Here is a 14,003-nt window from a genome sequence, read left to right as displayed (position 1 = left end):
CATGCAAAAACCATCAAGAACTCTAGGAAACCACAAGTTATTGCACCTCTCTGCATCTCACTTTTAGCTGGAACCGCCAGCCACGCCGGAACTTTGTATGTTTCCACAAATCTATCCACATCTGCGTGAAACGAACGATAAACTTTATCCCTTGCTTCATTGATTTTGTATCCCAATCTTTCTTTTAGACTACCCAAATCCTTGTCAAAGGCCTTTTTCTCTTTATTTGTCACACTCTCGAAAACAACATCAAGAGAGCCTCCATACCTTACCGGTATAAATTCATCTTCTTCATTTTCTTTCCTTTTCTTCTCCTCCACCACTTTTCTAGTTGGAGCTTCTTCCCCTTCCGGTTCTTCACTCACCTCAATTTCCTCCTCTCTATTTCTTTTCATACCCTCCTTTTTCTTCTTCTTCTTCCTCTTAGGACACGTGCCTACCAGATGCCCCTCATCACCACATAGGTGACATTTTTTCTTTTCTTTACATGCTTCTGGTTCATGGCCTTCTCCTTGACATTTATAGCACCACAAGATGTCGCAGAAATCTTTCCTATGCCCGTACTTCTTACACTTTCGACAAAAGTCGTCCATGCCAGAAAAGAACAGGTCCCCATTAACTGTACCAATCTTAAAACGACCAGGCGGATACATTAGCCTTCCATCAGGTCCTTTCTGAAACTTTACTTGAAATTTCCACTTCGTCGTCCAAAGACCGAATTGATTATATATCTTGCCTTTTGGCTTCACCTCCTCACAGAATCTGGAAAGGAACAAAACAATCTCCTCTTCTGGGATATACGGACTGTACATCCTTACAGTTAGAAGTCTTTCCTGCTTCGGAAAATGGGGAGTAATCTCTACCCCTCCCAACACAGGGTGCGACTTCCACAGCAATGCTTTATTGCAGAACGTACCACAGTCCTCCTCCGAAACCAGAACCACGTCAAAGATACCACTTCTTGGAAATTCCAGCATGGATAATATCTGTTCCTTCTTCAGCTCAAAGAGCTTGAACAAAATCTCTTCCACTACGAAAAATAAGCCTCTCTCCTTCTTCTCAGGGTCCAAAAGAGTAACACGAACTCCATTTCGTAGTCTGGCGTAGCTAGGTACACCTACAGCAGGATCTTCTGTCTTGCCAGCCTCCTCCATCGCAGAACAAAACACCTCCCCTACTGCAAGCAGGTAGGTGGTGATCGCTCCTCGTTGCCCGGGGACTAAGCCGCTACCCTGATGTCAGCAAGGGGGTTTAGTCCCACCAAAAGATGGAACGATCCCCCAGGGAAAAGGAGCGGGTACCCCGGGCACCTTCCAGCCAGATCAAGCAAGCAAATACTACACTTGATCTTAGCCAAAAGGCCGAGAAGCGATAACCGTGAAAGGGGCGGGCCCAACAAGGTGCCCTTCATGGGCACTATCACTGCTTGCTGTCAGGGAGGCTGCCAGACAATTTTCCATGCACACTCTGGGCTGGGGGGCAGTCAACCACCAGTACACACAGCAGAACCTAAACCCATACCATTATTGCTAAGCAGCAAGACAGGGGCCCATTGCACTCCCACGGGGCCTTTTTAAATGCAATCCATAACCCGGATTTGCCAGGAACCCTTCTTACTCCTCCTACTTGCATGTGACACTGGGCTTAGGATCTGCATAGGAAACACACACACAAGCACACACCTACCTTTGTTGCCTGCAGATGCCTCCTTGGCTGTCCCCAAACGGTATCAAACCAACACCCACGGGAAGCTGTAAGCATAGAGGACATGCCTGCACCCCATTGGACTTACCTGTGTGGGTTAAACCCGGGTTATTTGACAACCTATGGCGGTGATGGTTCTGCTCAGGCAGAGCAGTGCTGATGCTCCTCATAAAGCTGTCGCTGCTGTGAAGGTTCTAGGTGACATCACAAATCCCTATGGTTACATACACAACAAAGCTGGGTTGTTGTTGTTTACACTCTGCAAGGCCTGTGGAAGTGAGTGACATCATAGCACTGTAGTTCTGAGGGTTCTAGATGGATGCAACAATCTCCTGTTGCTTCTATGAAGGCCATAATAGACAACATCACCAAACAGCTCCATAGTCACATACACAGCAAAGGAGAGATGTTGTTTACACCTAGTGATGTCAGTGGTATTGAGGTGACATCACAGCACAGTGCTAAGGCTCCTGGGCCTGGACACAGCAGCGGCTGCAATATCTCAACGGAGAATACGTTTATATATATGTGTGTGTGTGCGCGTATATATATATATATATATATATATATATATATATATATTTCTCCGCCGAAATCACTTTTAAACCCATTTCCACCTTTTTTTCCCTTCTCTTCCTCTTACTTTTTTTTCACGTTTTTTTACGTTTTTCTCCTTTTCGCCTCTTTTCTGGGCGTATTATTCTTCTTTTTCTTCTTTTTTTTCGTCTAATGCATACCCCATCAGTGCAGCAATGCTTATTCAATACCGCCAGCAGATGGAGACACTGGGGGATAATTTTCTAAGGATTTATACTGATTTTTCCTGTCTGAATTTGTCGCACAGAAAGTTGCAGGCCAAATATGTGTGACATTTCTGCGACTTTAGCTTCTAGAGCATTTTTACAACATTATACATAGGTGCTGAATACATAAAAAGCGACTGTTCAGCGACAGACAAGTCGCATCGGCTGAAAGTAGGCCAGAATGTCAGTCCATGTTGGAGCAGGTTTAGATACAGTCTAAAGTATAGATCTCAAAGTCTGTGCACAGAATTTAGCAAGGGCCTCGCACCTTCTGATGCATCAGGTAGGTGCACAATAGCATAGCCTAACCCTCTGTACTTTGGTCTATATTGATGCGGGACATAGACAGCCAGCTGATGACCAATCCATTAGTGCAATGGATGGCTGGAAGCATTTGTCTTTGCCTTTGCAATACCACAGAAGCAATGCATGGTCAATGTACAGCAATGACACACCTGTGTGAACAGCCAGGAGACCCCCCCCCCCCCATGTTATGTTACATAGTTACATAGTTAGTACGGTCGAAAAAAGACATATGTCCATCAAGTTCAACCAGGGAATTAAGGGGTAGGGGTGTGGCGCGATATTGGGGAAGGGATGAGATTTTATATTTCTTCATAAGCATTAATCTTATTTTGTCAATTAGGAACATTCAGCACCCACCCGCTATCAAGGCAGCTGCCTATCATGTCATGCCGTACCTGCACAGGTGTGCTGGCTACTCAAATGATCCAATTAAAGAGGCCATTTAGTCAGCAGCAGCAGAAGTCCTGTGCCTGGACGCTCCAACAGCGGCCAGACACAAGCAGAAGCAGAAGCAGCAGCAGCACCACCTTTTGTTTTTTGGCTGCAGCAGCAGCAAGGCCCACAGGGCTGGCTAGCTGGCTAGCCAGCAAGCAGGTAGCAATGAAAGTAGGAATCTTTCTTTTTAACCCTGTAAGGGGGTGGTGCACTGTACCCGAAGATACTGCCATATCGGGTCAATGCATAGGGCGACGGAAGCAAGCTTCGAAATCGGCCCCCGTTCTCAAAAATCCATTTAATATATGGTCCCCAGATAGGGGACGTATCAGATATTAAACTGATAAGAACAGATACTACACTTGATCTTAGCCAAAAGGCCGAGAAGCGATAACCGTGAAAGGGGCGGGCCCAACAAGGTGCCCTTCATGGGCACTATCACTGCTTGCTGTCAGGGAGGCTGCCAGACAATTTTCCATGCACACTCTGGGCTGGGGGGCAGTCAACCACCAGTACACACAGCAGAACCTAAACCCATACCATTATTGCTAAGCAGCAAGACAGGGGCCCATTGCACTCCCACGGGGCCTTTTTAAATGCAATCCATAACCCGGATTTGCCAGGAACCCTTCTTACTCCTCCTACTTGCATGTGACACTGGGCTTAGGATCTGCATAGGAAACACACACACAAGCACACACCTACCTTTGTTGCCTGCAGATGCCTCCTTGGCTGTCCCCAAACGGTATCAAACCAACACCCACGGGAAGCTGTAAGCATAGAGGACATGCCTGCACCCCATTGGACTTACCTGTGTGGGTTAAACCCGGGTTATTTGACAACCTATGGCGGTGATGGTTCTGCTCAGGCAGAGCAGTGCTGATGCTCCTCATAAAGCTGTCGCTGCTGTGAAGGTTCTAGGTGACATCACAAATCCCTATGGTTACATACACAACAAAGCTGGGTTGTTGTTGTTTACACTCTGCAAGGCCTGTGGAAGTGAGTGACATCATAGCACTGTAGTTCTGAGGGTTCTAGATGGATGCAACAATCTCCTGTTGCTTCTATGAAGGCCATAATAGACGACATCACCAAACAGCTCCATAGTCACATACACAGCAAAGGAGAGATGTTGTTTACACCTAGTGATGTCAGTGGTATTGAGTGACATCACAGCACAGTGCTAAGGCTCCTGGGCCTGGACACAGCAGCGGCTGCAATATCTCAACGGAGAATACGTTTATATATATGTGTGTGTGTGCGCGTATATATATATATATATATATATATATATATATATATATATATATTTCTCCGCCGAAATCACTTTTAAACCCATTTCCACCTTTTTTTCCCTTCTCTTCCTCTTACTTTTTTTTCACGTTTTTTTACGTTTTTCTCCTTTTCGCCTCTTTTCTGGGCGTATTATTCTTCTTTTTCTTCTTTTTTTTCGTCTAATGCATACCCCATCAGTGCAGCAATGCTTATTCAATACCGCCAGCAGATGGAGACACTGGGGGATAATTTTCTAAGGATTTATACTGATTTTTCCTGTCTGAATTTGTCGCACAGAAAGTTGCAGGCCAAATATGTGTGACATTTCTGCGACTTTAGCTTCTAGAGCATTTTTACAACATTATACATAGGTGCTGAATACATAAAAAGCGACTGTTCAGCGACAGACAAGTCGCATCGGCTGAAAGTAGGCCAGAATGTCAGTCCATGTTGGAGCAGGTTTAGATACAGTCTAAAGTATAGATCTCAAAGTCTGTGCACAGAATTTAGCAAGGGCCTCGCACCTTCTGATGCATCAGGTAGGTGCACAATAGCATAGCCTAACCCTCTGTACTTTGGTCTATATTGATGCGGGACATAGACAGCCAGCTGATGACCAATCCATTAGTGCAATGGATGGCTGGAAGCATTTGTCTTTGCCTTTGCAATACCACAGAAGCAATGCATGGTCAATGTACAGCAATGACACACCTGTGTGAACAGCCAGGAGACCCCCCCCCCCCCATGTTATGTTACATAGTTACATAGTTAGTACGGTCGAAAAAAGACATATGTCCATCAAGTTCAACCAGGGAATTAAGGGGTAGGGGTGTGGCGCGATATTGGGGAAGGGATGAGATTTTATATTTCTTCATAAGCATTAATCTTATTTTGCCAATTAGGAACATTCAGCACCCACCCGCTATCAAGGCAGCTGCCTATCATGTCATGCCCTACCTGCACAGGTGTGCTGGCTACTCAAATGATCCAATTAAGGAGGCCATTTAATCAGCAGCAGCAGAAGTCCTGTGCCTGGACGCTCCAACAGCGGCCAGACACAAGCAGAAGCAGAAGCAGCAGAAGCAGCAGCAGCACCACCTTTTGTTTTTTGGCTGCAGCAGCAGCAAGGCCCACAGGGCTGGCTAGCTGGCTAGCCAGCAAGCAGGTAGCAATGAAAGTAGGAATCTTTCTTTTTAACCCTGTAAGGGGGTGGTGCACTGTACCCGAAGATACTGCCATATCGGGTCAATGCATAGGGCGACGGAAGCAAGCTTCGAAATCGGCCCCCGTTCTCAAAAATCCATTTAATATATGGTCCCCAGATAGGGGACGTATCAGATATTAAACTGATAAGAACAGATACTACACTTGATCTTAGCCAAAAGGCCGAGAAGCGATAACCGTGAAAGGGGCGGGCCCAACAAGGTGCCCTTCATGGGCACTATCACTGCTTGCTGTCAGGGAGGCTGCCAGACAATTTTCCATGCACACTCTGGGCTGGGGGGCAGTCAACCACCAGTACACACAGCAGAACCTAAACCCATACCATTATTGCTAAGCAGCAAGACAGGGGCCCATTGCACTCCCACGGGGCCTTTTTAAATGCAATCCATAACCCGGATTTGCCAGGAACCCTTCTTACTCCTCCTACTTGCATGTGACACTGGGCTTAGGATCTGCATAGGAAACACACACACAAGCACACACCTACCTTTGTTGCCTGCAGATGCCTCCTTGGCTGTCCCCAAACGGTATCAAACCAACACCCACGGGAAGCTGTAAGCATAGAGGACATGCCTGCACCCCATTGGACTTACCTGTGTGGGTTAAACCCGGGTTATTTGACAACCTATGGCGGTGATGGTTCTGCTCAGGCAGAGCAGTGCTGATGCTCCTCATAAAGCTGTCGCTGCTGTGAAGGTTCTAGGTGACATCACAAATCCCTATGGTTACATATACAACAAAGCTGGGTTGTTGTTGTTTACACTCTGCAAGGCCTGTGGAAGTGAGTGACATCATAGCACTGTAGTTCTGAGGGTTCTAGATGGATGCAACAATCTCCTGTTGCTTCTATGAAGGCCATAATAGACGACATCACCAAACAGCTCCATAGTCACATACACAGCAAAGGAGAGATGTTGTTTACACCTAGTGATGTCAGTGGTATTGAGTGACATCACAGCACAGTGCTAAGGCTCCTGGGCCTGGACACAGCAGCGGCTGCAATATCTCAACGGAGAATACGTTTATATATATGTGTGTGTGTGCGCGTATATATATATATATATATATATATATATATATATATATATATATATTTCTCCGCCGAAATCACTTTTAAACCCATTTCCACCTTTTTTTCCCTTCTCTTCCTCTTACTTTTTTTTCACGTTTTTTTACGTTTTTCTCCTTTTCGCCTCTTTTCTGGGCGTATTATTCTTCTTTTTCTTCTTTTTTTCCGTCTAATGCATACCCCATCAGTGCAGCAATGCTTATTCAATACCGCCAGCAGATGGAGACACTGGGGGATAATTTTCTAAGGATTTATACTGATTTTTCCTGTCTGAATTTGTCGCACAGAAAGTTGCAGGCCAAATATGTGTGACATTTCTGCGACTTTAGCTTCTAGAGCATTTTTACAACATTATACATAGGTGCTGAATACATAAAAAGCGACTGTTCAGCGACAGACAAGTCGCATCGGCTGAAAGTAGGCCAGAATGTCAGTCCATGTTGGAGCAGGTTTAGATACAGTCTAAAGTATAGATCTCAAAGTCTGTGCACAGAATTTAGCAAGGGCCTCGCACCTTCTGATGCATCAGGTAGGTGCACAATAGCATAGCCTAACCCTCTGTACTTTGGTCTATATTGATGCGGGACATAGACAGCCAGCTGATGACCAATCCATTAGTGCAATGGATGGCTGGAAGCATTTGTCTTTGCCTTTACAATACCACAGAAGCAATGCATGGTCAATGTACAGCAATGACACACCTGTGTGAACAGCCAGGAGACCCCCCCCCCCCCCATGTTATGTTACATAGTTACATAGTTAGTACGGTCGAAAAAAGACATATGTCCATCAAGTTCAACCAGGGAATTAAGGGGTAGGGGTGTGGCGCGATATTGGGGAAGGGATGAGATTTTATATTTCTTCATAAGCATTAATCTTATTTTGTCAATTAGGAACATTCAGCACCCACCCGCTATCAAGGCAGCTGCCTATCATGTCATGCCCTACCTGCACAGGTGTGCTGGCTACTCAAATGATCCAATTAAGGAGGCCATTTAGTCAGCAGCAGCAGAAGTCCTGTGCCTGGACGCTCCAACAGCGGCCAGACACAAGCAGAAGCAGAAGCAGCAGCAGCACCACCTTTTGTTTTTTGGCTGCAGCAGCAGCAAGGCCCACAGGGCTGGCTAGCTGGCTAGCCAGCAAGCAGGTAGCAATGAAAGTAGGAATCTTTCTTTTTAACCCTGTAAGGGGGTGGTGCACTGTACCCGAAGATACTGCCATATCGGGTCAATGCATAGGGCGACGGAAGCAAGCTTCGAAATCGGCCCCCGTTCTCAAAAATCCATTTAATATATGGTCCCCAGATAGGGGACGTATCAGATATTAAACTGATAAGAACAGATACTACACTTGATCTTAGCCAAAAGGCCGAGAAGCGATAACCGTGAAAGGGGCGGGCCCAACAAGGTGCCCTTCATGGGCACTATCACTGCTTGCTGTCAGGGAGGCTGCCAGACAATTTTCCATGCACACTCTGGGCTGGGGGGCAGTCAACCACCAGTACACACAGCAGAACCTAAACCCATACCATTATTGCTAAGCAGCAAGACAGGGGCCCATTGCACTCCCACGGGGCCTTTTTAAATGCAATCCATAACCCGGATTTGCCAGGAACCCTTCTTACTCCTCCTACTTGCATGTGACACTGGGCTTAGGATCTGCATAGGAAACACACACACAAGCACACACCTACCTTTGTTGCCTGCAGATGCCTCCTTGGCTGTCCCCAAACGGTATCAAACCAAGACCCACGGGAAGCTGTAAGCATAGAGGACATGCCTGCACCCCATTGGACTTACCTGTGTGGGTTAAACCCGGGTTATTTGACAACCTATGGCGGTGATGGTTACATAGTTACATAGTTACATAGTTAGTACGGTCGAAAAAAGACATATGTCCATCAAGTTCAACCAGGGAATTAAGGGGTAGGGGTGTGGCGCGATATTGGGGAAGGGATGAGATTTTATATTTCTTCTCAGGCAGAGCAGTGCTGATGCTCCTCATAAAGCTGTCGCTGCTGTGAAGGTTCTAGGTGACATCACAAATCCCTATGGTTACATACACAACAAAGCTGGGTTGTTGTTGTTTACACTCTGCAAGGCCTGTGGAAGTGAGTGACATCATAGCACTGTAGTTCTGAGGGTTCTAGATGGATGCAACAATCTCCTGTTGCTTCTATGAAGGCCATAATAGACGACATCACCAAACAGCTCCATAGTCACATACACAGCAAAGGAGAGATGTTGTTTACACCTAGTGATGTCAGTGGTATTGAGTGACATCACAGCACAGTGCTAAGGCTCCTGGGCCTGGACACAGCAGCGGCTGCAATATCTCAACGGAGAATACGTTTATATATATGTGTGTGTGTGCGCGTATATATATATATATATATATATATATATATATATATTTCTCCGCCGAAATCACTTTTAAACCCATTTCCACCTTTTTTTCCCTTCTCTTCCTCTTACTTTTTTTTCACGTTTTTTTACGTTTTTCTCCTTTTCGCCTCTTTTCTGGGCGTATTATTCTTCTTTTTCTTCTTTTTTTTCGTCTAATGCATACCCCATCAGTGCAGCAATGCTTATTCAATACCGCCAGCAGATGGAGACACTGGGGGATAATTTTCTAAGGATTTATACTGATTTTTCCTGTCTGAATTTGTCGCACAGAAAGTTGCAGGCCAAATATGTGTGACATTTCTGCGACTTTAGCTTCTAGAGCATTTTTACAACATTATACATAGGTGCTGAATACATAAAAAGCGACTGTTCAGCGACAGACAAGTCGCATCGGCTGAAAGTAGGCCAGAATGTCAGTCCATGTTGGAGCAGGTTTAGATACAGTCTAAAGTATAGATCTCAAAGTCTGTGCACAGAATTTAGCAAGGGCCTCGCACCTTCTGATGCATCAGGTAGGTGCACAATAGCATAGCCTAACCCTCTGTACTTTGGTCTATATTGATGCGGGACATAGACAGCCAGCTGATGACCAATCCATTAGTGCAATGGATGGCTGGAAGCATTTGTCTTTGCCTTTGCAATACCACAGAAGCAATGCATGGTCAATGTACAGCAATGACACACCTGTGTGAACAGCCAGGAGACCCCCCCCCCCCCCCATGTTATGTTACATAGTTACATAGTTAGTACGGTCGAAAAAAGACATATGTCCATCAAGTTCAACCAGGGAATTAAGGGGTAGGGGTGTGGCGCGATATTGGGGAAGGGATGAGATTTTATATTTCTTCATAAGCATTAATCTTATTTTGTCAATTAGGAACATTCAGCACCCACCCGCTATCAAGGCAGCTGCCTATCATGTCATGCCCTACCTGCACAGGTGTGCTGGCTACTCAAATGATCCAATTAAGGAGGCCATTTAGTCAGCAGCAGCAGAAGTCCTGTGCCTGGACGCTCCAACAGCGGCCAGACACAAGCAGAAGCAGAAGCAGCAGCAGCACCACCTTTTGTTTTTTGGCTGCAGCAGCAGCAAGGCCCACAGGGCTGGCTAGCTGGCTAGCCAGCAAGCAGGTAGCAATGAAAGTAGGAATCTTTCTTTTTAACCCTGTAAGGGGGTGGTGCACTGTACCCGAAGATACTGCCATATCGGGTCAATGCATAGGGCGACGGAAGCAAGCTTCGAAATCGGCCCCCGTTCTCAAAAATCCATTTAATATATGGTCCCCAGATAGGGGACGTATCAGATATTAAACTGATAAGAACAGATACTACACTTGATCTTAGCCAAAAGGCCGAGAAGCGATAACCGTGAAAGGGGCGGGCCCAACAAGGTGCCCTTCATGGGCACTATCACTGCTTGCTGTCAGGGAGGCTGCCAGACAATTTTCCATGCACACTCTGGGCTGGGGGGCAGTCAACCACCAGTACACACAGCAGAACCTAAACCCATACCATTATTGCTAAGCAGCAAGACAGGGGCCCATTGCACTCCCACGGGGCCTTTTTAAATGCAATCCATAACCCGGATTTGCCAGGAACCCTTCTTACTCCTCCTACTTGCATGTGACACTGGGCTTAGGATCTGCATAGGAAACACACACACAAGCACACACCTACCTTTGTTGCCTGCAGATGCCTCCTTGGCTGTCCCCAAACGGTATCAAACCAACACCCACGGGAAGCTGTAAGCATAGAGGACATGCCTGCACCCCATTGGACTTACCTGTGTGGGTTAAACCCGGGTTATTTGACAACCTATGGCGGTGATGGTTCTGCTCAGGCAGAGCAGTGCTGATGCTCCTCATAAAGCTGTCGCTGCTGTGAAGGTTCTAGGTGACATCACAAATCCCTATGGTTACATACACAACAAAGCTGGGTTGTTGTTGTTTACACTCTGCAAGGCCTGTGGAAGTGAGTGACATCATAGCACTGTAGTTCTGAGGGTTCTAGATGGATGCAACAATCTCCTGTTGCTTCTATGAAGGCCATAATAGACGACATCACCAAACAGCTCCATAGTCACATACACAGCAAAGGAGAGATGTTGTTTACACCTAGTGATGTCAGTGGTATTGAGTGACATCACAGCACAGTGCTAAGGCTCCTGGGCCTGGACACAGCAGCGGCTGCAATATCTCAACGGAGAATACGTTTATATATATGTGTGTGTGTGCGCGTATATATATATATATATATATATATATATATATATATATATATATATATATATTTCTCCGCCGAAATCACTTTTAAACCCATTTCCACCTTTTTTTCCCTTCTCTTCCTCTTACTTTTTTTTCACGTTTTTTTACGTTTTTCTCCTTTTCGCCTCTTTTCTGGGCGTATTATTCTTCTTTTTCTTCTTTTTTTTCGTCTAATGCATACCCCATCAGTGCAGCAATGCTTATTCAATACCGCCAGCAGATGGAGACACTGGGGGATAATTTTCTAAGGATTTATACTGATTTTTCCTGTCTGAATTTGTCGCACAGAAAGTTGCAGGCCAAATATGTGTGACATTTCTGCGACTTTAGCTTCTAGAGCATTTTTACAACATTATACATAGGTGCTGAATACATAAAAAGCGACTGTTCAGCGACAGACAAGTCGCATCGGCTGAAAGTAGGCCAGAATGTCAGTCCATGTTGGAGCAGGTTTAGATACAGTCTAAAGTATAGATCTCAAAGTCTGTGCACAGAATTTAGCAAGGGCCTCGCACCTTCTGATGCATCAGGTAGGTGCACAATAGCATAGCCTAACCCTCTGTACTTTGGTCTATATTGATGCGGGACATAGACAGCCAGCTGATGACCAATCCATTAGTGCAATGGATGGCTGGAAGCATTTGTCTTTGCCTTTGCAATACCACAGAAGCAATGCATGGTCAATGTACAGCAATGACACACCTGTGTGAACAGCCAGGAGACCCCCCCCCCCCCCATGTTATGTTACATAGTTACATAGTTAGTACGGTCGAAAAAAGACATATGTCCATCAAGTTCAACCAGGGAATTAAGGGGTAGGGGTGTGGCGCGATATTGGGGAAGGGATGAGATTTTATATTTCTTCATAAGCATTAATCTTATTTTGTCAATTAGGAACATTCAGCACCCACCCGCTATCAAGGCAGCTGCCTATCATGTCATGCCCTACCTGCACAGGTGTGCTGGCTACTCAAATGATCCAATTAAGGAGGCCATTTAGTCAGCAGCAGCAGAAGTCCTGTGCCTGGACGCTCCAACAGCGGCCAGACACAAGCAGAAGCAGAAGCAGCAGAAGCAGCAGCAGCACCACCTTTTGTTTTTTGGCTGCAGCAGCAGCAAGGCCCACAGGGCTGGCTAGCTGGCTAGCCAGCAAGCAGGTAGCAATGAAAGTAGGAATCTTTCTTTTTAACCCTGTAAGGGGGTGGTGCACTGTACCCGAAGATATTGCCATATCGGGTCAATGCATAGGGCGACGGAAGCAAGCTTCGAAATCGGCCCCCGTTCTCAAAAATCCATTTAATATATGGTCCCCAGATAGGGGACGTATCAGATATTAAACTGATAAGAACAGATACTACACTTGATCTTAGCCAAAAGGCCGAGAAGCGATAACCGTGAAAGGGGCGGGCCCAACAAGGTGCCCTTCATGGGCACTATCACTGCTTGCTGTCAGGGAGGCTGCCAGACAATTTTCCATGCACACTCTGGGCTGGGGGGCAGTCAACCACCAGTACACACAGCAGAACCTAAACCCATACCATTATTGCTAAGCAGCAAGACAGGGGCCCATTGCACTCCCACGGGGCCTTTTTAAATGCAATCCATAACCCGGATTTGCCAGGAACCCTTCTTACTCCTCCTACTTGCATGTGACACTGGGCTTAGGATCTGCATAGGAAACACACACACAAGCACACACCTACCTTTGTTGCCTGCAGATGCCTCCTTGGCTGTCCCCAAACGGTATCAAACCAACACCCACGGGAAGCTGTAAGCATATAGGACATGCCTGCACCCCATTGGACTTACCTGTGTGGGTTAAACCCGGGTTATTTGACAACCTATGGCGGTGATGGTTCTGCTCAGGCAGAGCAGTGCTGATGCTCCTCATAAAGCTGTCGCTGCTGTGAAGGTTCTAGGTGACATCACAAATCCCTATGGTTACATACACAACAAAGCTGGGTTGTTGTTGTTTACACTCTGCAAGGCCTGTGGAAGTGAGTGACATCATAGCTCTGTAGTTCTGAGGGTTCTAGATGGATGCAACAATCTCCTGTTGCTTCTATGAAGGCCATAATAGACGACATCACCAAACAGCTCCATAGTCACATACACAGCAAAGGAGAGATGTTGTTTACACCTAGTGATGTCAGTGGTATTGAGTGACATCACAGCACAGTGCTAAGGCTCCTGGGCCTGGACACAGCAGCGGCTGCAATATCTCAACGGAGAATACGTTTATATATATGTGTGTGTGTGCGCGTATATATATATATATATATATATATATATATATATATATTTCTCCGCCGAAATCACTTTTAAACCCATTTCCACCTTTTTTTCCCTTCTCTTCCTCTTACTTTTTTTTCACGTTTTTTTACGTTTTTCTCCTTTTCGCCTCTTTTCTGGGCGTATTATTCTTCTTTTTCTTCTTTTTTTTCGTCTAATGCATACCCCATCAGTGCAGCAATGCTTATTCAATACCGCCAGCAGATGGAGACACTGGGGGATAATT

The 14,003-nt window shown here is 45.9% G+C and overlaps 5 non-coding genes and 1 pseudogene across 5 annotated transcripts; all 6 read right to left on the bottom strand.

The window, feature by feature from the left end:
- Nucleotides 1-1,262: 1,262 nt before the first annotated feature.
- Nucleotides 1,263-1,373, bottom strand: LOC130334721 (U2 spliceosomal RNA; annotated as a pseudogene).
- Nucleotides 1,374-3,449: 2,076 nt separating this feature from the next.
- LOC130334665 (U2 spliceosomal RNA) lies at nt 3,450-3,640 on the bottom strand. The gene has a single exon (XR_008876433.1). It is a non-coding gene; the product is annotated as a U2 spliceosomal RNA (small nuclear RNA).
- Nucleotides 3,641-5,730: 2,090 nt separating this feature from the next.
- On the bottom strand, nt 5,731-5,921 carry LOC130334664 (U2 spliceosomal RNA). The gene has a single exon (XR_008876432.1). It is a non-coding gene; the product is annotated as a U2 spliceosomal RNA (small nuclear RNA).
- A 2,084-nt stretch (nt 5,922-8,005) lies between these two features.
- Nucleotides 8,006-8,196, bottom strand: LOC130334663 (U2 spliceosomal RNA). Its single transcript, XR_008876431.1, has one exon. It is a non-coding gene; the product is annotated as a U2 spliceosomal RNA (small nuclear RNA).
- Nucleotides 8,197-10,394: 2,198 nt separating this feature from the next.
- LOC130334662 (U2 spliceosomal RNA) lies at nt 10,395-10,585 on the bottom strand. The gene has a single exon (XR_008876430.1). It is a non-coding gene; the product is annotated as a U2 spliceosomal RNA (small nuclear RNA).
- Nucleotides 10,586-12,684: 2,099 nt separating this feature from the next.
- LOC130334693 (U2 spliceosomal RNA) lies at nt 12,685-12,875 on the bottom strand. Its single transcript, XR_008876458.1, has one exon. It is a non-coding gene; the product is annotated as a U2 spliceosomal RNA (small nuclear RNA).
- Between the last annotated feature and the right edge of the window lie 1,128 nt (nt 12,876-14,003).

The sequence above is a fragment of the Hyla sarda genome, unplaced genomic scaffold, assembly GCF_029499605.1.
Source record: "Hyla sarda isolate aHylSar1 unplaced genomic scaffold, aHylSar1.hap1 scaffold_440, whole genome shotgun sequence".
NCBI lineage: Eukaryota > Metazoa > Chordata > Amphibia > Anura > Hylidae > Hyla > Hyla sarda.
This window is presented reverse-complemented; position numbering and strand designations above follow the sequence as displayed.